General features: G+C 42.0%; 1 long non-coding RNA gene across 1 annotated transcript in view; it reads left to right on the top strand.

The window, feature by feature from the left end:
- The first annotated feature begins 5,591 nt into the window (after positions 1-5,591).
- Positions 5,592-18,648, top strand: part of LOC134397948 (uncharacterized) — a 153,750-nt gene continuing 140,693 nt past the window's right edge. Inside the window, exon 1 of the long non-coding RNA XR_010025390.1 lies at positions 5,592-5,601. This is a non-coding gene — a long non-coding RNA (uncharacterized LOC134397948). The remainder of the gene's footprint in view (positions 5,602-18,648) is intronic.

The raw sequence follows: 18,648 nt of genomic DNA, 5'->3' as shown, positions 1-18,648 counted from the left end.
TTTTTTTTTACTCAAGATGAGCGCTCGAGCACTCCTTTGAAAAGGTAAGTTTTTTTTTTAAAAAAAAATTACTCCCGCTCCCACCACCCCACCCCACCCCACCCCGAGGGGCACAGAGCTCCTGAAAAGCTCTGTGCCCCGTTCCCAGCTCCTCACGGTTACTCACGAGGAGCCAGGACAAAAAGGGATGCCCAGCCACACCCATGGTCTCGGGATCATCCCGTGACCGCGGGAAGAACTGGGATTAAAGTAGGGACATATCCCGGAGAAAGTGAACTGCCCAGAGAGAACCGCCCAGAGAGCTCCGGCTATTGGGTGGTATAGAAATGTAATAAATAAATAAATAAATAAATAAAATCATCCCTCCCTGCTCCCGGGATCCTTGTGTCATGTGGACGCACAGGGATGATCCTTGGGATCATCCCTGGGATATTGCCCCATCTAGCCATGCCCATTGATACTGATGAGAAGGAGGAACAATAGATGTCACTTCCTGCTTGTTCACTGGCTTTCTGCCTGTCAAGTAAGTTGGTAGTAGCAATGTTGAGAAAGAGGAAGAGGAGCAAGAGCAGCTGGTGACAATGGTGGCGAGAAGGTAGACTTATTGAGGAAGGGGCCCCATTGAGGGTTTCTTACCCAAGGGCTCTCAAAAACCTGGAGCTGGCAATGGGTTTTCTCCTTCCCTACTGCAGCCCACCCTCTACATCTGTTCTGAATGGGTGTGGGATCATCTGAGCAGGGAGAAGACCCGTTGCATGAGCAAAAGTCCGCTTGCATAATGTTTGATTTAAGCCACAGGGTCGTTCCCTGCCCCCAGGTAATGGTCACTTTGAATTCAAAGAGCAATCCTATGTATGCCTACTCAGATGCACAGCCCACTGAGCTTATTAAAGATCCCTTCACATGTTATTCATTAATCAGAGAACCTTTTTTAGTCAACCGAACAGTTTTTTAAACAATTTGTCTAATCTTGGGGTTCACAATGTTATGCACTCCTAGACACCTTTCTTGGTGCCCACTAATTTGCCTTACCTTTTTTTAAATTAACATATTTTCCAGCAGCTGGGATTGCTCTGAAATAAGTGTCTTTTGGTGCTAAAAACTATGGGGTTCTAAGGAGTTGTTTACTACCCTGCGGATCAGACCATAACTCTGCCTTGTACTCAGTATTTTGAGCAGGTTACTTGTTCTTTGCCATGCCTCCCTTGCCACCATTTTAATGGTGGTGCCTAGGACATTTTCTCAAATTGCCAAATGTGCCCACAGGCCAAAAATCTGGTCTGGTCCTGGGCTAATCCATTAATGATCCCTTAAATGTTGCAGCCCTAGACGCAAATGGTCATCTTTAGCCAGCCAGTGTTGTTGTTGTTATGACTGAATGGTATGGGTTTCCCCCCTGCTATGGACTATTTCTTGAAGCTGTGCTCCTCATTGTTTCATTTTTCCTTTCCCTCTGGAGAGCAACACTTTTCTTTTAGCCAAGATAGCTTTGATGCTATCATTTAAGCAGTGGGCAAAATTGTCTGAGACGGCATTAATCGAACAAAAAGGTTCACCCAGACAGAATGGCAGCTATTTTAAGGAACATGCTTTACATTCTGTTGCTTTTCAAACTGTAATGGTTGACCAATGTTGTTGTGCAAAGGCCATTAGCTAAATATCACACAATCCATGTTCTGTTGCCACATCTGCAAAGGAATCCTCTTCCAAAGATCTTTCAATGAGGTCCAAATGAGTAATGTGAGCAGAAGAACCCACGTTGTTATCAGCCTTGTATGGCAATCTTGGAATAATTTCAGGGTTTACAAAAGAAGCACCTAATCCTGGGTCCAGAGAAATCTTAACCCAATAAGATATGTGGATGCCTCTTCTGTCTCCTTTTAGGACGTAACCTGATCCAGAGTCTTCCACATTTATTTGAGCTTGGTATGCCACTGACACAATGATTTACCCCACTTTCAGTCCAGGCATAAAGTTGTGTATGGCAGGCAGAGATCAGAGCGATGCTGCATTTAAATAAACATACAAGAGCCTGAGACACTTTGCTGGGTTGTGATTTCTCCCTGGTAAATAACATCTGAGCAGTCCCAATTTTTATATCCCCTCCAACAATCACAGCATTTCCAGCAGATTAGGCAGGATGAAAGAGAGAGGGGGACAGTGAAGATTACGACCTGTAAGGGGAACCCTTATGTCAGTTCAAAAGTCTAAAAGCCAGCTTGAAACCATTTCAATTTTCTGAAGAGTGACTGAACTTTGCTACAGCCTTGGAGCTGTAGTAAATTTGCTCTCAGTCCATGAATCATTTACATGCATTGTAGCTGCCTTCTACTGCCAGTTCATATTACTGTTTTTCAGTTAAATTTTTAATACGGTAAAATGAAGCCAAGCCGATTGGTGAACCAGTCATATGCCAAATTGTTAGCAATGGTAGCAGTGTGATCTTAAAATTGAACTCCAAGCTTTTGCAACTCCTTGTCCAGTTGTGTAGGATTCTTACATTTCTTGAATATGTGGACAGGTTAGCAGTGAAGGCTATGACTGTTTATTTATCACCTGTTCCACTTGGGACAAGTGGGTATGTCTGTTGCCATGGTTAAGAGAGGTAATTAATGCCTCCTCATGGGAGGCGGTTGCTCCCTCTTTTTTAAAGGAGGCAATAGTAAGATTTTTATTAAAGAACTCTTCCTTTGGGCCCGTAGAGCTAAGTAAGTGTTGGCTTACCTCAAATGTACTATTTCTAGCCAAGGTGATCAAGAGGTTGATGGCCCTGCAATTCCAGACACATCTAAAGATGTCTATTGCTGGGAAATCCAGTTCTTTTCTTCTTCTTCTTTTTAGTTCAACAGGTTTCTGTGGCATGTACAACTTGGTTTGAATCAGCAAGCTGAGCTCCAACTCCAGGAACCTTTTTGTACCTTTTTTGCGGGTGGGGGAAGGTCTTGCAACTTGTGCAAATGTCAGAGCAATTTGCACAAATTAGAACCAAATTCGGGCAATTTACACAAATTTACTTGTAATTTGCACAAATTTGACTGTAATTTGTGCAAATCACTCAGAAATGTGTGCAAATTGCAGAACCTTTAAAATGCACAAGAGGGATATAGCGTCACCATGATGGGATTGTATCGATATGACATGAGGTATAGATCTCATCCATATTAGTACACCTGACTCGTTGGTAGCTTTCAGTACCATTGACCATGGTATTTTTCTGGACCATCTCGTAGTCCAGAAATGGTCCAGAAAGTGGTGCTGGGAGACTACTGTAGATTTTTGGTCTACAGGGTCCTCTGTTTCCCCCTATGCTCTTTTATATCAACATAAAGTTGTTGGGAGAGGTCATCCAGAGGTTTGGAGTAAGGTGCCTCCAATATCGTTCCGGGGTAGGTCTCATTTGGCAACAGTTCTCCATGCCTTGGTCGCATCATATTAATACTGCTGCATAGGGCTACCCTTGAAAAACATCTGGAAAATTCAATGGTATCAAAATCATATTACTCAGAAACTGAGGGATCAGGACTTTTTATTAAGCCTTTTCTGGGCAGAGTTCAAGGTGTTGGTTTTAACCTATAAAGCCCTAAAAAGCTTAGGGCTTGACTATCTGATGGTCCACCTCCCTAGCTATGAACCTGCTGGGCTATAGAGATATCCAGGATAAACCCTGTTGATGACACCATCGCTTGCACAGCCCCAGTTGAAAAAGTTTTCTTCTGTGTCGCTCACAAATTGTGGCGTGCACTCCTCGCAGAGCTACAATTGGTCCCCACTCTGTCTGCTTTTAGAACAAGTGTCAAGATACATATTTAACTTGGCCTTTTAAATTGTTTATAATGGTTTTGTATTGTTTTTAATGTTTTAGTGATGGTTTCAGTGATGATTTAAATATTAATGTTTGTTCTTTAGATTTGTTGCACCCTGTTTGGTGGTTTTTAGAGAAAGGTGGTCTAAATGTAAATAAATGAATAAGAAAATTACCAGCAGTAGTGGCTTAGTGTTGGGGGTACTGTCAGCATTGCATAACACAGCCCTCTGTTTTGACAAGATTGCCTTACAATCCCCCAGGTTTTTTTGTTTGTTCGTTGTACCCCCTTTCATATTTTGCCATGGTTCTAGGGCAGGGCTGGGCAATTTGTGGCCCTCCAGATGTTTTGGCCTACAACTTCCATCATACCACACCATTGGCTGTGCTTGCTAGGGCTGATGGGATATGTAGGCTAAAACATATAGAGGGCCACAAATTGCCCTTTAGTGTGTGTGGAATGGATATTTGGGAGGTGAAGGAAAAGGAAAGGCAGTAATCCTATTCAAAACATTTAGAGAGATTTTATGCTGATCGAAAGAGCCGTAGAATACAGACACTACACAGGTCTCTGCTGCAATAACTCCTCATCTCCGCCCCCACTATGCTATAGGAAAATATATATTGTCCATTGCACTTTTGTAAGCCTTTCTAGAGATTTATAGTTGGTCACACTCCCTTTTCTCATCTCCCATTGCAATTCACGTAGAGCTTATGCCAGCAAGTCTTGTAAACTGGTCTCTACATATTTAAACACCTCCATAGAGAGAATGAAGTCACTTCACTAAGCTGATATAGGTCACATGTGATGGTCTCAAGTCCATCTGAGAGTGCATGCCAATTAACTACTAACTACATAGTCAGCAGCCCCTAAATAAAATGATGTGCCGCTAGATGTTAAGAGGAAGTACTCATTTATATACAAAATAATTTAACACTTGCCTGCTTAACCCTGTGTTAGAGACTTTAGCAGAATATCAAAGTACTTTAGAGCACAGTGAAAAGCCCCTTATTACCTGATGTTGGACTTAGCAGTACACATTTTACTACACAGTAATTTAGTATACCAAATGCCTGTGCATTGCCTTGCATATTAATATAGCTATAAGTGCTACATTGGAGTTTAAATTAAGTTACTTTTGTCACCGTACTTTTAGCAGACCTGATGTGTTGCTATGGAGATTTCAGGTTTCTCAGTCATGTCATCCTCTGGCAAATCAACTGAGCCAGCATCATTGCTTCTTTTGTATATTATTATCCTGAGCAACTCCACATCATTTGCAGACTCATTCAGCAAGCAGTAATGCACAGACCTGTGGACCAACCTTATTTGTTCATTACAATGCAACAATGATAAAGGTCACCAGGTAATGATAAGCTCATTCTGGCTTGATTTTGTTCTGTGGGCAGCCAAGAAAGGAAGGAAGGAATTAAGGAATTAAGGAAGGAAGAAAGGAAGGAAGGAAGGAAGGAAGGAAGGAAGGAAGGAGCCCTTAAAATCGATGGGATGAAACTGATGTGCATTGACATGTGCATTGACAAATAGGCCCCGATTCAGCTATAGTTGCTATAACAGCAACCAATGGCATCCCCATTGACAGCAAAAGATACATTCAGCAGGCCATGGGCCATGGAAGGGGGAATGTGCACATAGATCAGGGGTGGGCAACATGTCACTTGCAGCCTCATAAGAAGATAAGAAGAACCATGCTGGAACATACCAAGGGTCCATGTAGTCCAGCACTCTATTCACACAGTGGCCGACCAGGTGTCGACCAGAAACCCACAAGTAGGACACAGTGCAACAGTACCCTCCCACCCATTTTTCCCAGCAACTGGTGTACATAGGATACTTTCTATTTTTAATTTTTTTAAAACACCGCCCCCCCCCCCCGGCACTTGGAGAAACAAGGCAGTTCTTCATGAATGCCTATTGGAGACTATGGGCATATCTACACCAGTCTTTATCCAGGGATCATCCCAGGATCATCCATGTGCATCCACATGATGCACAGGGGATCCCTGGAGCAGGGAGGGATGATCCCTCCATTTCCCCGGGATATCTGCAGGCCCTTTTTGCCTGGTTTTTCCTATGGTCTCGGGATGATCCTGAGGACCATGGGTGGTGTGGGCAGCCATCCTGGCCCTGTGGGGGAAACTACCCCATGGTATCTTAGTGTTACATGCAAACAGGTCTGTTGTCTCAGCAGATAGCTAAACCAACTGAAGCTTTTTGTAGGCTGAAAGGACCTTTATCATGGACAACTCGCTCTGCTGCCCTCCTGATGGATCTGACTGGATTGTTAAAGGGTTCTCACTTGATTTTGTAAACTGACTTTTCTAAAGCTGGGGAGATGTAAGTTCTCCTGCGGACTCATCTTCTGATGGCAGGACTGTGTCATCTGGCCAGGAGAGCCCTAAATAAGACACTACCCCTGAGAAAGTAACCTAATAAAGTATCCTCAAATCCTGTGCTGCACACTGGAAGGTCTAAGGACTGGTGGTCATGACAGGGACGGCAACACTGACTCCCCTTTTAGATCAGTATATATGGTACATAGAGTAAATAATTTTAATTTGTAAACTGTGCATCATTTCATAACAGTGGGTGGTTAGCAGAAGGATTGAACGTGTCTGCTGAGTTAAATCCATCTCTCAGTTCACATGAGCTACATTTCCGAAGTGCCGTCTTTGTCTGCTGTGATATGGCTGTGAGTGTATTACCCCTTTTGAGTATGCAAGCAACATTTTCCTGTTCATCAGAAGAATGAAGTAAACCCGATTAGATTTGTTCTCCATCTGGGAGCAGGAAATTAACTTTGGAGATGATTTAAATCTCTCGCCCGGGGAGGGACTCTTCCTGCTCAGAGTTCAACAGTTCAATTTGACAGAGACCTCTGCCAGTCTTTCTAATACATATGGTTAAGTGAAAAGGAAGAAAGTATGCTGAGTATGTTGCCTGGATCCGTAGAGTGATCTCACTGGCTGCACTTCCTTTCATAGTATCAACGAACAGTGAATTAATGCTGTGCTGGTTAAATACAAAAGGGAGGTGAAATCGTGCAAAACAATAAAGTCTGGCCTCCCATCATTTTGCCTTGCGCTGAGGGTAGCCACAATTACAATCTCAGTGCAGATCATGTATACTGATTACATAGAATAGTTGGTTGTGATAAAATACAAAAAGAAAAAGATGAAGGCAGTGTCTACACTACAAATTCGTCTACTTTAACAATTATTTCCTCTTGCCAGGGACCTCTCAGATTTTAGTTCAATAAGGGGTTGGAAAGGATCTCTAACAGAATTTTCAGAATACTCATCTACTATATCCAGGATTTGGAGTAGGGAAGCTCCCAGTTGATGACTGGGGTCAGGCCGCCATTCATGATATCAGGAGCAAAGCCTCACCCCTGACATCATCAGATCGCTGGCTGAAGCACTAGCTAGACGTCCTCTAACCAGTGCCTCAGGTAGGGAGCCAGATTTGCTCTGTATGGGTTTCCCCCAGCTAATCAGGCTTCCCAAGCAAGGCACTGGCTAGGGAAAGACCAGGTGGCCCATCCTCACTCCTCTGTCATCTTCTGCACTCCTTTTTCTAGCATCCTGAGGCATGTTCTATCATTGTTGTGGATTTCCACTGGATATTCGCCAGTTGTTTACATTCATCAATTTGTCTCCTCCCCTTCTCCCTTCTGAGGGGTGGGGCTTTGTGGGAGGGGGTAGATCAACTGAAGCCCCACAGGCTGGATGGCCCTTGGATCAGAGGTTTCTCATCCCTGCATTTGTAGTGCAGTCCCATGCATGTTTTCATTTCACTTGGCTTTGCATACATGTTACCAAAGCAACAGTGGCAGAGAAGGCGTGAGTCACTTGCATGCCCACTTGTGTGAAGAAGGAAGTCATGCTTCTCTCCTGTGGCGAAATGTGTCACCTGTGCATGCTCTGTCAACGCAGATGCTTTTAGGGTGATACACACAAAGAGAAGAAGATGGTGGGATTCATTCTTGTAGAGATTCTTCCCCGCATTTTCTAGGGCTTCCTGTCAGCTCCCATATTGTCACTGGAACAATGATGGTTTACATAACCACTGTGCATCTTAGCCCTCTTAATTGTTGGAATCCACATGTTCTTCTGTCAGACTTCATTTCCAGAGTCCACCTGCTCTCTTGTTTGTCATCTCAGCAGTGAGCACAACTAGTCTATGATATTTTGCTCTTTCAAACGCTTGCAATAAGAATCATATCCCATATCATATGGAAGATTGCAAGGGACCCCAGCCTACACATATTGTATCACTAGTGCTTCACTGTTGCTTCTAAAAATAGTGGTACACTACATGACTACTTGCATTGTTTACGCAGTAAGACCAGTCCTGGTACGTTGGAGGGCAGAAGGTGGATGGTGATGACTCTTTCTTTGAGCTTGTTAACCTTAGTCTCTTCCAGCCCCCACGTTTCTTGTATGTAAATAGAGAATATTCTCTTGAAAGTTTCGGTGATGCATGAGCTGGAGGAAACATAAGAACATGGAAAAAGTAGGATTAGGCCAAAACACACTATTTGTGAATTCTTGTTTCTATTAGGTAGAAGGGAACAGTAACGCCATGTATACTTATAAGATAGACAACAGTGATGCAGCATTAGGACTATTGACAGAGGAAAGTTGTGGCCACCACAACCAAGGTAGGAGGTAGTGTGTGTTTGTCATAATATCTCATAATCTGAAGTGTTGTCTTGCCCTTCAGAAGAAATATGGAGCTTAATGTAGGGATGAATATGAATTTTATTTCAGTCTGATTTTGTAACATTCTCCATATTTAGTTCAGAAAGGACTTGAGATTTTAAAAATTCTAGTGTGGGGAGAAACCAAAACGGACAGATGCATCCACCCAATCTCAGGCTTTGAGCGCTTTCTCTTAAAAGTTTGGGTTTCAGTCCCTGTATATTCATCCCTGTTAGTGCTTAATTAGAGTTGGCATCTCTTTTTTCTGACAAACTTCTCCTATTTAATAACTACATGGCAAGCAGGTACAACATGGTCTTCTCCCTGCCTGGAATAGCTGTACCTATTGAATTTTGCTAGTGCAGACAGGTGAGAATTTCATTTCATTTGGTGTTTTTTTATATAAGAATTTACCAAAATCCACAACATTCTTCATATTCAGGAGAAAAAGAACTTGATTTTTTAAAAATGCATGTGGAAGGAAGTGAAACTGACAGATTCACTCATTCCTAGTTTAATAAACTTTTTGTACCATCCTGAAAAAAAGAAGCATGGATGGTCTTATTCATTGTCATGAGAAAGCTTAATGCTAAACTTCAGCTGTTATAGCATCATTTTTTTTTCAGTTTACACAATAGTTTTTGTCCATGTATTCCCCAGATCTAACTTGTTTTGGCTAATGCAATATGTGAACTAGGTAATCACGGGTATGACCAACAGCCTGCAACTCCCATAATTACATTGAGTTTCCCCCCCTCCTTGGTAAATTAGATCATGGAATTGCTGCAGACAGTAGCTATGATTGTCCAGTTTACCCCGTGCTTGCCTCTAGAAGTAAATGCCCAGGCTAAGCCAGGATTACTTGCTGAGGTGTAAAATATATTGTGTGAATCAGCCCTTGGTTATTGCAAAACTAACTTCTGCTTTAAGGGGGGAAGTGATTTTAAAAGCTTACATAGTAATGACAGCAGAGCAGCAGTGAAAATATGAAAGCTATGATAGGACCCAATCTAATTCTGGTTGACTTTGGCTTGGAATGTTTAGAATGCTGTTGGTAGCTTCTCCCTTTGGGAACTTTGTTTACTGAGCCTGTTGAGTTTATATGCCCTGACAGAGCATTACTGGGGGGCGGGGGAGCGTGATATGCAGAACATCAAGCATGGCTGGAAAATATGCAACGGGGATTGTCAGACTTCATCCAGTTGAAGTTGTGACTTCCTTAGAAAGGATGACTTTGTATTACCTTTCCCCACAGAAAGAATTTAGGGCAAGTTATTTCAAGAGAGAGATGCGTGGGGAAGGAACAGTTTTAACATACTGGCAGAAGAAAGGGTGACCTCTTGCTCCTCAAGTCACGCGAGGGTTGCCCTCAGGAAGGCTTTTGCTAAACGGAGCTGCCATACTAATGTGTCTGAGTAAACCTCGCCACACTTGTCAGTTTTTTGTGTGTGAGGATTATAAAAAGGAGGATGCTGGTTTTGACTCGGGGCTTGCCATACACAACACTTTTTGACCACATATGGAAAGTCTTCTAGTTGTGTTGGCTTCAGCAACACAGTTGGAAATTATTTTGTTTTGAGTCATTCAAGTTAGTTTCATTTTGTGGGATGTTGCTGGCATTGATACAGCATGGGTATATGCATGCATTTGTGTGTGACCTGGGGAGACATTTCTGTTGAGGTAGCAATGTTGAGAAAGAGGATGAGGAGCAATAACTGGTGGTGACCAATGGCAGTGAGAAGGTGGACTCACTGAAGGAGGTGGCCCATTGAAGGAGGTTGCCCACAACCACTGAAGGAGGTTGCCCACAAGCCCTCAAAACCTGGAGCAGACACTGTTCCCTATCCCGCCTTTTTCTGCCTTCCCCAACAGTCAGTAGCATTCTGTACCTACTGAATGGCTGAGTTCGGACAACACGGTAATGAACTGGGCTTGGGGGTGGTGGTGGAATAGGAACAGAATGGGAAACTATAGTTGATTAGCGTGTCATCTGAACTCAGCCAATATATTCAAACTTCCTTATGGCTGTTTGGGGTGTGTCTCTCTCCTCAGTTTTTGTGTACTTCCATGCCTGTTGATTCCACCTTGCATGGATGCTGCCATTTTGTCTATATAACGACAGGCACTTAGAGAATGAATTTGCTGTTAGTATATAGGAGAGTGGGAGCAATATTTAAAATTGTACTTTTGAGCTCATGTCACTCTGTAGATATTTTTTATTGATATGTCTGATTAAATGTGATGTTGTTAGTTATTAAGCTCAGTCCTTTGCTAGGGAAAGTGGAAGGCAAAAGGAAGAGGGTCCGACCAAGGGCAAGATGGATGGATGATATTCTGGAGGTGACAGACTTGACCTTGGGGGAGCTAGGGGTGGCGACAGCCGACAGAAAGCTCTGGCGTGGGCTGGTCCATGAAGTCACGAAGAGTCGGAAGCGACTGAACGAATAAACAACAACAAAACAAAATTTTATCTACTGTATCTTTTGTTGCCAGAACTGTTGCTATTACTGTTTTTTTTTAAAATTATTTTTAAATGTTGTTAGCTGCCGTGGATATTTTATACAAAGGCAGGGTATTCGTATTTTAAATAAATAAAACATGTGGAGCTCTACATCAAGGGCGCCATTTCAAATCAGGGATGGAGGGGAGAGTAAGATTATATTCAGAGGGCTGCTCTTGGGTTCATTCAAAGTTAGAATGGAGTATGGGAAAATGCTATTGTATTACAGTTGTAGTCATATTCTCTGTTTTAGAAAATACTCATAAAATGTCAAATTGCAAAAAAGCAATAAGATCATTTACAATCTTTTTTTAAAAAAAATAATAGTGGAAATTGTAGCAAACAACACAACCATCCTTTACTTTTTTATGCAAAGGGATGTTTGCCTTTTACATGTGGACTTGTATTTAGTATATTTTTGAATATTATTGTGATATTGTTGATTAATATATTGTTAAATATTGTTGTAGTTTTAATTTTTGTAAACCACCCAGAGGTCTTCGGCTATTGGGTGGTATAAAAATGTAATAAAATAAACAAATAAATAAATAAATAAAATTCATACCTAGTTCATGTTTTCATTTAACTGTTTATAGTCAAACTGTATGTAGAACCAGTGAGACAGCCAGTTATATTTATTTATATACCTATTTATGCATGTTTTGCATGTCCTTACAGGACATACCTGAGGATGGGGGAATAGAGCTATGTGCAGAATATCAAACCTGCCTGGAAAATATGCAGTGGAAATTGTCGGACATACTACTGATACGGTAATGTCATGTGGTCTTCAACGAAGAACAAGAAAAGGATTATATAGTCTCTGGGGTGCCTTCTATGCTCCTCCTATGCCATATCGGGGCCTGCTCCTGCTGGACTCTTCCCCCCCCCCACAGGGCAAACTGCCATCTTGGCCCTGTGGGGAAGAAGAAGGACCGAGGGGACAGGAGCAGGCAGAAGTAACATCAGGGCCTGCTCCTGCTGGACTCTTCCCCCCCCACACACACAGGGCAAACTGCCATCTTGGCCCTGTGGGGAAGAAGAAGGACCGAGGGGACAGGAGCAGTCAGAAGTAACATCGGGGCCTGCTCCTGCTGGACTCTCTCTCTCTCTCTCTCTCTCTCTCTCTCTCTTTCTTTCTCTCTCCTCCCTCCCTCCCTCCTTGACTCCTTTTCCTTGTGTGTCATGTCTTTATTAGATTGTAAGCCTGAGGGCAGGGACTGTCTTTTTTCCTAAGTGTAAGCCGCTCTGAGAGCCTTTTTTGGCTGAGGAGCGGGGTATAAGTATGATAAATAAATAAAAAATATTTGCAAGTATCCCAGATAAAAGTGGCAGAATCCTGCCATACAAAAAAACACATATTAACTTCATTAAGGAATTATATATACACATGTAGAGATGAAACCTACAGTACTCCCAACAATCCTTAATCAACGTGTTCTTGGATGTGTTACATAGGTGTTTTTTTAAAAATGTAGGGTAAAAATGTTCTGTCATTCTGCCAGTTGCAAGTGCCCACACATTACAAGGAATTTTCCAAAAATATTTTCCAAATATTCTAAATAAATAAATAATAAATAAATAAAAGTCCAAAACTCCAGGTGCAATATTGGAATTTGAGAGCACTTTTATATGTTATAAGAACAACAGAGAGCTAAATCTGACACTTGAACTAATGCTATCAGCATTTCAGAGAAAATTGTACAAAGTCCCATTTTTAGAAAACTGGTCCACAATCTATACTTCTAAGTTAAATATGTAGCATACTATTAATAACTGCATTATATACATCTAGTTTGTGTGCATTCTGCATGCTCTTGCCCTGATTCTCATGGACAGTTCAGTAGGATTTAGGAAGATACTAGCTCTACAAATATATTTGTGGATGGTAATCGGACAACATACATCTTTCTATGCATGAAAACAGACTGTTGTTGTTGTTGTTGTTGTTACTGTTACTGTTGTTGCTGTTGTTGTTAGGGCTATGAGTGATTCTAGAAAATTACTTTTCCTTCCATCTTTCTCAACAGGTAATGAGCACAGCTCTGCCAGCTGGTTGGCAAGGTAGAACCTCACATCTAGCCATGTGAGAACAATCATTTGTGAAGACCTCTGTATTGCGGCAAGTAGTACTCAGTATTGGTAGCTATGCAATCTAAATTCATTGCAGTCAGTGAAAGCCCTGGAGCTGCCAGAGATTCCAGGCATTGATAAATGCGATCCACAGCCAAGAAGAGTAGACACACACAAAACTAAAGTGACCTGAATACTTTAAGGCATAAGCATTTTTTTTACATTGTCAACATCACATCCTATTTAAACCCTGCTAATAACAGCACAACAAGATAGTGTGAAATCTTGTAGACTTATTGCACAATGCTATGTACGTACACTTACCCCATTGAAAATTCAGTAAACATGCATAGGATGGCACTGTTAGACAGTGGGGTGGGGAAGCGCTTTCAACTAACCTACATGTTACAGCAGGGTGCAGAACACATAGCTCGTGGCTCCTTAATCCAATAGGCTCCGATAGGGCCCCCTGGAGAATGCCCCCAGAGGGAACCCCCACTGTTATCTATGATCTGTGATACAGTGGGGGTTCCCCTGCATGTTGCTTCCCCTCCCATTGGCAGTGGGGGTAGTGCTCGGGGGAATCCTTGCTCTAATCTGTGATCAGAGATAACAGCAGGGATGTAGGTGATAGGGGACTTGGAAGAGCAAGGTCATTCATGTGGCATCGGGAGTCTGATGGGAATATTGGAACCTTGTCTGCAAGTTACAGGAAGGGGGCAGTACTGTAGATAGTTCCTTCATGGGAATTTTGACCACAGCTAGCCTTAGGATCTCTATAGCCTATGATGTAGTTTCCTGCGATTTGTTCCTTTTGTATCTTGCCTTCCTATCCCCACCTCTTCCTCTGACTAGCACCATTGTTGGGAGCGCATGTGTTTGCTCTCTCACTCCTGCCTGTGTAATGAAACACAAAGTGGACTGAACAAACTCTTTTGAAAACTCTACACAGTACTTGCATTTTTATGCAAGATCATTTGTGAGTAAAGCCATTTTGCCTTTAAAAAACAAACAAACCAAAGAAGGGTGTGGTCTCCATTTAGTCTAAGATAGCCTAGTGTGCATGTAGGACTGGTAAATGCTTATTCTGTTGTCCTTTTGTTTTTCTTTTGCTAATTGCTTTCCTAATAAGAGGCATCATTGCTAAATAATCCCATCAGAGTCCCTGTGGGGAACAGTGGGTGCTGAGCGAAGCTAGGGACTCAGCAGGGGCTCTCATCACCTTTTGAGTCTGTTTCATAGAATTATAGAATCATAGAATAGTTGAGTTGGAAGGGGCCTAAAAGGCCATCGAGTCCAACCCCCTGATCAATGCAGGAATCCACCTTAAACCATACCTGACAGATGGTTATCCAGCTGACTCTTGAATGCCTCTAGTGTGGGAGAGCCCACAACCTCCCTAGGTAACTGGTTCCATTGTCGTACTGCTCCATGTTGAATGAGGCATGGAATTCTGTGTCTCCCCCAGCACAGAGGATGCTGAATTATATGTGGGGTGTAATGACATCAGTGAGCATGGCCATGCCCTCTCCCATGTCATCCATCTATGGAGGGCCTGGTGGGGATTAGTATGCCCCCCACCAGGGAAGTGTTCTGCACCCTGCTTTACAGGATTGTTAGAAGGAAGAAATGGGGTAACTCAGTGCTTTGAGCTTCTTGGAAGAATAGTGTGATACAAATGAGATTAATAAATATATTTAAGATGGGCATATATACAGTGTGAAAGCAGAATATTTGGTTATTAATTATATTTTAAATCTGCCCTTAACCAAAGTCCCCATATGGATTAGAAAATGCTGCGGCATGTATCTCCGTTCTGTATAGTTCTCTCGCTATGAATTTATCTCTTATTGTGACAATTAAATACTATTACTTACATATGGCTGAGAATGCAGCTGTGTAGCAGTAAAAGCTTATTTCTTTCGGAAGGCAGCTGCCAAAGCACAGATTAGATATTTCAGTTCCTTTCCAATTTTAAAAGGACAACTCTGACAACATCTGCTACTTCATTTGTTCAAAGCCTGGATGCAATGAAGGGTGCCCAAAATTTGTTTTGGATGATGCATCAGAGATGACTTTCCCTCATGAAGACCAAGGCAAGCTCGGTTTTAGAAGAAAGGTAGCCTAGTTCATATTCTGCACTTAATTGTGCACTCTTCTACTAACAAAATGGTCTGGAGTTGGCTTCAGTGGTGGTTGGAGGCACTCTATAACACTCAGCATGTAGCATATGCAAGTTGACACTTAGGATCGGCCTTAGCTCACCATTATTTATTAATTAATTAATTTTATATCCCACCTTTTTTCCTACAAGGAACCCATTGGAAGTGACATGGACATAGCTTCTTTTCCGTTAAGTTTTTTCCCCTGCAAAAAGCAAAGTTAAGTTTCATTAAGTTTTTTTTTTTAATTTTATTTTTCAAAAGCAAAAACCAGAGCTCCAGCATTGGCGAACTGGCTGCCAGTTATATCTTGTACAATGACCCAGACATAGTTTTGTTTTGGGGCTTTGTGGGGCGAAGGTGGTAACTGCCCAAAAATTATAACTATAATGGAGGAGAATGTTCAGAGGATATTCTTCAAAGAAACTGCCCCTCTCTTTTTTGGAGGGCCCTCAGAAAAGAAGATGTTCAGAAAATTATTCTGTGAGGTTTTAGCTTAGCTTGAGCCTGGAGACAATTCATCATGTTCACAGTTTGATTCTAAGTCGCAGGGCCAATTAAACAAAGTCTGCATTATATTTGGTCACACTGCAGCTTCTAACAAGGTTTGTTACTCCTCAAAATGGCATTGAGGAGATGATTATTATTCCCTTCTAATAAAATATAATAGAAACACTGGAAGTTGGTTCTAACATGCTACTCTTCTCAATACTGATGCTTGGTCAATTATTCCAAAAGTTGCTCCTGCAGATTCAGGCCTTAGCTAGGCCTAAGGTTTATCCCGGGATTGTCCCGGAGTCATCCCTGTTCATCTAAGTGACACACAGTGGATCCCGGGAGCAAGCAGGGATGACTCTGGGACGATCTCGGGATAAACCTCAGGTCTAGCTAAGGCCTAAGTTGGGCCAAAAAATATGTCAGAATTATGGTTCTTTGGCAGGATTTTTGCAGGTGAAAACCATTCTAAATTTGCATTTCTGAGGTAAGCCTGGTTATAATCATTGGAGAAAGAAAGTGAGGAACTATTCATTGCCAAGCTAGGAAAGCATGAATATGCTACTTCCACTGGACAGTATCCATGAATGTCCAAGTGTTAGTGAGACCCACCACTAGCACCACAGGAAGCAAACAGATCCTGAAGCAAAGATGACTTTGCTGAACCTCTCATTTACAGAATGGGGCAGGTCAGCAACCCCAGAAGGGAGTTCCACTGACATATCCCATTCCAGAAATGGCCATTTCATCTCATTTCCTGGGTTGCTTTTAAAAGCACTAGCTTCCTGTTTTTCTAGTGGTTGATTCTGTGGGCACAACGGAACGAGCCGTGGTGCAGCAGCAGATTGGATACTGCCCATTATATTGTAAGCTCTGAGAAATAAAAGGAAGTCATTTGAGTCGCTGAAATGATCTGTTTGTTTGCTATTTAGCGATATATTTTACAATCATATTCTGAGCTTCTCAAAAGAACTGGGATGCCAGAACTCTAGCTGATGGACTGCTTTGTGAAAGAGTACATCATTTTCTGCTGGTGTAGCTATGCATGTCTAAAATTTAATCTTAAAATAACAGGGCTAAGGAGGCTAATTATCCAGGTTTGAGAAGTGTGTTGTCATGAAGCAAGTCGAGAAGATGGTAAGAAAAAAATGGCCATCAATATTTCTAACTAGCACACAACAGTCTAGCTGCCTCTCATTTTAGAAATTATTATCATTCTACAAAATATGCAACATGTACAGTTCATTATATGCAATTCATACCATTTTTATTATCTTCTATTCAAATAGAGCAATTCATAACAAAGGGGAGAAAACAAGTTGTATTGTATCTTCAAATCTGGTTCTCCGAAATGCCACAAACATTTCTCACAAAATGTCATTTTCTCATATATCTGTCAGAATTTTCCTGCTCTTGATTCTTCAAAAGAAGAAGGAGGAGGAGGAGGTAGTTTTAAGCATCAATACAATGTGCCATATTTTCCAGTACTAGCTCTATGTCTTCTATGATGGGTTTCAAATATTCGTGCAAGAAAATGCACGTGTTTTCATATTAGTAGTGGCTAGTCTAGTCTCAGTCATCACCCTCTGGTGATTCTTTCCCATGTGACAGGGAGATGTCATATGCAAAAACCACACCTCCCACCGCGTGATGTGTCTATCGCTCTGCAGAGCCACAGGTTGGATTAAGTAATCAAGATTTCCACTGTGAATTGGCCAAGTGGAAGTGCAGTCCTGTTTCTGCACACATGTTGCATCTTAATAGATGGATGTATGTGTTTCGGCATCTTAATCAAGATTCAGATACATAACCAAATCAAAGTAGTGCACATGTTTCATGCATCCCCTCTTTTGTGCATGGGTGTCTTTGGGTCAACCATGTTAAATGTGAACTGTGAGGAACTTTTATCCAAAATTCCCCACCCCCTCCCCAAAATATACTTAAAGTGTAATCCTATGCAAGTTAAGGCAGAAAAAAGTCCTACAACTCCCAACATCCCCCAGGTTTGTCTTAATTGTGTGCTGTAAAATCAAACATGTCCCTAAGCCTATGTTTGGGTAGGCATGCCCCCTTGGGGCTGGACATGCCTCCCTGTGGGTGGACATGTTGTCCTCCTTTTTGGTTTCCAAAATATGGTCACCCTAAAAATCAAAGTCCATCAATTTTGTATGTATGCATGTATGTGTCTGTGTGTAGTTTTTTGCATTAAAATGTACATGATGCTTCTCCTTCAAATGTATCTTTTCCTACAAAGCCAACTCAGGTCCCCCCTCCTTTTCAAGAGGATGAATTGCAGGTTACTCTGCTTTGGGAGCAGTAGCTGTGAGCCAAGAAGCTTTCATAATCAGATCACTGGTTTCAGGGCCCAGATACGAAAGAAATGGCCTTTCCTTAGGTTTCCAAGTGTGAAAGCTTTGGAAGGGACAAATTAAATCAGGTACTAAGGGCACATTTTACAAGCCATGAAGGGGAACCAACCTGTTCATTGTTTTCAATAGGAGCAATAACTTCAGATAAACATGCCAAGACACAAAGTGTGGGTCATACTGCATAAATTTTCATGGTGGCTGCAAACCTGAAATAACCCTGTGCTCTTCTCTGTGTGCTGCCTTATCTATATTAGGCAGATGGTAGAATATGGAATACTAGGTTGCCCTTAGCCATGGAATTCTTTGTGAAAGCCCTGCCTGTTGCAGTAGCTTTTTTTCCCTAGGCCTTTAACTTAATGCCATTCAAAACCTGGAGGATACACACACACATACAGAGAGAGAGAGAGAGAGAGAGACAGAGACAGAGACAGAGACTGAGACTGAGACTGAGAGACAGACAGAGGGTGAGAATGAAAATGAACAGAGGTTATCATTTAATAACCCCTTCTCCTATGGGTGAAAGGT

The sequence above is a fragment of the Elgaria multicarinata genome, chromosome 4 (genome assembly GCF_023053635.1).
Source record: "Elgaria multicarinata webbii isolate HBS135686 ecotype San Diego chromosome 4, rElgMul1.1.pri, whole genome shotgun sequence".
NCBI lineage: Eukaryota > Metazoa > Chordata > Lepidosauria > Squamata > Anguidae > Elgaria > Elgaria multicarinata.
The sequence above is the reverse complement of the archived record's forward strand: the minus strand, read 5'-3'. Positions and strand labels throughout refer to the sequence as shown.